The 4,834-nt window shown below is 32.4% G+C and overlaps 1 long non-coding RNA gene across 1 annotated transcript; it reads right to left on the bottom strand.

Annotated features, from left to right (window-relative positions):
• Positions 1-516: 516 nt before the first annotated feature.
• On the bottom strand, positions 517-4,824 carry LOC128014538 (uncharacterized). The gene is made up of 2 exons (XR_008183572.1): positions 4,689-4,824; positions 517-3,204 (listed from the first exon to the last, which is right to left on the bottom strand). It is a non-coding gene; the product is annotated as an uncharacterized LOC128014538 (long non-coding RNA).
• Between the last annotated feature and the right edge of the window lie 10 nt (positions 4,825-4,834).

Below are 4,834 nucleotides of genomic sequence, written 5' to 3'. Positions count from 1 at the left end.
TAAGTTGTGGTTAGTCTGGCTGAAATATCAATAAACTTTAGGTCTGAGATGATTGAAATAAACAGAATGATATGAGATCTGTTCCAAAACCCAGTTATCTGCCTAGGCAGCATTTTAAGGCATCATAGTGCTCCCAACGCAAAGACTCTCACTAGCTTTGTTTCTAAATATAATGACTCCCTTATTTCTGGCAGTCGCAGTTTCATATTTACAGTAATATAATAATAATTCCAGATTTCAATATTCAATTTAAACCCATTAATGCCCATTTAAAAATTAATCTCTTAGCATTATTCATGCAATTCTAATAACAGTGTAAACACATTCATGGCATCTATGAATGATAAATATACCTAAATGCCATAGCTTCTAAAAACAATGTTATGGCATTAACAATTCAAGTGTAATAAATTCTGTTGCATCGTAATTCTTTCTAAAGATGGATTTTTATAATGTCTGTTCAATGCTTTTCTCATTTAACATAATAGTGACTTTTTTTTTTGGGGGGGGGGGGGGGGGGGGGGGGGTCATTTATCAGCCAACATTGATGTTATTATGAATACAAGCAATACTGTTCTTATTTCAATCTAATAATAATCATAATAATAATTATAAGCTTATTAGTGTATCACTGTTGACGTGAGGAGCACTATTTTATAACACACACAGATGCTGCCTACGCAGACGGTTTCAAAACAAAGGTCCTCTGTAAGACAGCTCACCAAGCTTCAAAACATAGAGTTCATGTATGGTGCATGTGTTATTTAAAATGATAAAAAATAATAAAAACAATGATTTCAACACTTGTTAACACTAGTTTAATACCAGGAAAACATGGTTCTTACCCATTTAGATTTCATAATTTACTTGTTTTGATCATTTAACATCAAATTGTTAGGTTTCAGATAGGAAAAAATAATAATTTTGCTCTGTATTCATAAAACATATATTTTACATGGATACGATGAAGCACAATGTTTCGGTTTGTAATATGTCACTAATTGAGTAGAACAGGATTTGAATGCTTGGGGAGATATTTTGGCCAAAGTCACTAATATTCTGCTATATTGCTATACATTTACATTCACAATGGAATCTAAGAAACCACCTGCTTATTATTCATGAATTATATCCATTTTGTGTGACACAGGAAATCAACTCCAATACAAAATGTCTAACCATATACCGAAACACTGCTCTCTATAGGTTTGACTTTAAATCTGAGGTCAAAATCCAAAATGGCAACATTGAAGCATATGCAATACGTCTTTACCTTTCTTTTTCTTTTTCTTTTTTTTTTGCACAATGGATGAATAAAATAAAATAAAAAAACTATTTACAGCACTGGCTTATTTACAGCACATCAAGGAATCACTGTTTGGATTCGTAACACCCACTTTCTGAAATGTATAGCAGACTGTGTTCAGTGGACTTCAGTCTTCACTATTATATTTACAGTATAAGGATATGAAATGAAATACACTTGCTGTATATACAAAGAAATTAAAACTTGAGAATATTGTACAGTTCAATGCTTTTTTCAATCCCTGGGAGATGCGACACCTTAAAAATGTGTGCAAAAAATTAAATAAAAATGGCTTTGTTAACTGTTAAAACTGTTATAAATTAATTTTCGATTCTAAATTATGAATACTCATTATTCAAAAGGCATTCTTATTTGTAAGGCATTCACTTATGAAGCAAAATGATTCCGTAGGCCATTTATCTACAAAAAAAAAAAAAAAAGAAAAGAAAAAAAAATACAGATGGACAGTATATATTTGAGGAACTTACAATAAATTACATTTAGCCGAAGGTTTGTTCGTGATAAAGTTACATTTTATAACATTTTCCAAAAAGATATCAAGCTCTCTTGTGTTCGTATATCAAGAGATTTATTCAACGCTGTCTCACGACCAATTCGTACTTATTTTACGAGGTGGCTTATTCGTACGAATTTGTACGACCTCACTCGTACGATTTTACACGACCCCAGTGACGGTTAGGTTTAGGGGCGGGGTTAGGTGTAGGTCATTCGTACAAATTCATACGAATTGTGCAACTTGTAAAATACGTACGATTTGGCAACAATCGTATGAAATTGTACGAGTGTGGTCTTATGAATTCGTACGAATAAGCCAACTTGTGAAAAATGTACGAATTGCCGTGAGATCGGGTTGGATTTATTCCACAAAACATTCTCAACGTTTGATATTTCATGGATTTTACTTAAGTTTGAGCTCCAAAAAAAGCTTTACTATAGAGATGTTATTCTTAATAGTTACTCTATATTCCCTCTTTATAGAAGTACAAAAAGCTTGCCTTCAAATTTACATTTTATCACAGTGCTTTTGGAAAGGTATCTCACTTCATGACTGAAAAATTCACCTTTTAGTCCATATCTCTTCACCTTTAGACGAAGGCTCGATAAGTGTGATAAATGTGCAATTAAAACTTGAAATGTTTCAACAACCACTAATTTAGAAGATTGCAGAGCAGGATTGCTTACAAGAAGAATGCAAAGCTGTAATATAAAGAGGGATATAAACACTGTTGGCTTTTCTTGCATGCTTTAGCTGCAATTTTGTCCCCTCCGTTCAAGTTCTGACAAATATAAAAAAAACAAGATGACCTACAGAAAAATTAAGTTAATGTAGTCACTAAAAACACTCTTCGCAATGTTTGAAATCAGTTTGAATAGTTAAATGAACTTGGCATAAATACGTTCTGACCCAACAAAAATGCAAAGTTTTTGATGCTAAAAGCCACCTTTTTTTTCACACAGTTTCAAAACTGATAAACTGGCAGATATAATTCAAAAATGCACCGGGCAAGTGGCTTTCCCCCCAACTTTCCATTACGATTCCAATACAACATTTTTTTGAATTTCAAATGTTGGTAAATTGGTAATTTCTCAACCAAGCATGTTTTCAGTGACTTGTAGAGTAGTTAAATCTATTCTTATTTTCCACGCAGATTGTAACAAACAAGACACCCATGCAAATCTGAGCTCCTTAGAAAACTATTAACAATGACAGTGTTTGGAATTTACAAAAAAAGCATAAAGGAAAACTGTCAACCTTTAAAATTGTGATACCTCTGTACACATTATTACAATACGCCTCCGCCTTCTTTCTTGACGTTTTCAGACGCTCGTGCAGTTGGGGATCTCCCTTGTGCTTTCGCAGGTGTTGATCACACCGCCTACTCGCCGAAAACACAGAAATGACACATTAGCCTTCAAAATTCTTCCTCAACAAACAAAACTGTCTATATTTATTTTCTTAACACGTGTCCCCGGATGATTACTCAGAAGAAAACTTATTGAATAATCTTGCTTTTAATTTAAAAAATGACTTTTCTTCAACCCAGACCTACTTTTCACTATATTCAGCGAAATCTCACTGCATATAATCAAGTCTCAACATGACTTCAAGTTGGATAAATGGTTTGCTTTGAAATGCATAACATTACAGAAGACAAATGCATAGCGAATGCCATTTTATGTTATCTTAAAACGCTTGATTATACGCTCAACCATATATATTAGACATGTATAAATGAACAAACTAGATGTTTTCAGCATTAGAGTCATTAAATATTTAACCTCATGAAGGCAAGCAAAATGAATGTAAACCAGGCTAGAAACTGAACCATTAAGTAAGAAATCAAGCAAAAAAACGAATGTTTCATCCTCCTATTAAACACCCACAGAAAGAGTGGTGGGATTTATTTGCTGCGTGGCACTGAATGTTGCATGTTTATTCATCACAATTGTTGTTATCACACTGACCCCAATTTGACCCATTTTATAGTTTAATCAGTGCTCTTTTATAATCACTGCTTAACAGCACCAATTAAATATTAATTTGCAGTTATTAAGCAATTACATGATCACAGACGCATCCACTTGGGAAATAAGGACACTTGGGCCCACTGTAGATAGTTCTCATTAGCATGCATTATGTGTCCGATTATAAACTCTCTTGATTCCAAAGGCTGTATTTTGGTCTAATGGTTTCCTCTATGTAATTCTAAAAGCTGAATGATTCATATTTTAGTGTAAAACACAAAGCTTGCCACCGCAAGAGTCGGTTTATAATAGCACGCAGGTTTGTGACTCAGATAGTCTCGAGGCTGAAAAAGACTAAGGCTTGAAAAAAATTAAATTACTTTTCCTATCATGCAATTTATACTTGAGAACTACTTAGAATACTAGAAAAAGACAATTATTCAGAGATGTATCTGGTAAAGTTGGTATTATGTTCACTAAGTTCCACCTTAAAAAAAACATTAATGACCAATACTACTTTAGCATCTTCTGTCATGTACTGTACATGGTTTCTGAAGTACTGGACACCAAAGGAACTCTGTGTGTTTAGATGGAAATTATATATATTTACAGAAATTATAGATTATATTATGTGGATTACATATATATTAAATTAAATCTTAATTGAATATATATATATATATATATATATATATATATATATATATATATATATATATATATAAAATTAAGATTTAATATACTATATATATATATATATATATATATATATATATATATATATATATATATATATATATATATATATATATATAGTGAATAAATAGTGAATTTTAAGTATAGAAAATAGCAAATGGGTTATATAAGGTTTAATTTTTCTAATAATGTCACTCACGTTTGGCACGGGCCTCCAGCTCTTTCTCCATCAGCTCTTTCTGGGTGGAGAACTCACTCAGGGTGATTTTTGGTGTGGCGTCATTCTGGCCCACCGTACTGATCATCTCCTGCTCTTTCTCATGGTTCACCTCCGCATAAATGTTA

Source organism: Carassius gibelio, chromosome B25 (assembly GCF_023724105.1).
Source record: "Carassius gibelio isolate Cgi1373 ecotype wild population from Czech Republic chromosome B25, carGib1.2-hapl.c, whole genome shotgun sequence".
Taxonomy (NCBI): domain Eukaryota; kingdom Metazoa; phylum Chordata; class Actinopteri; order Cypriniformes; family Cyprinidae; genus Carassius; species Carassius gibelio.
The sequence above is the reverse complement of the archived record's forward strand: the minus strand, read 5'-3'. Positions and strand labels throughout refer to the sequence as shown.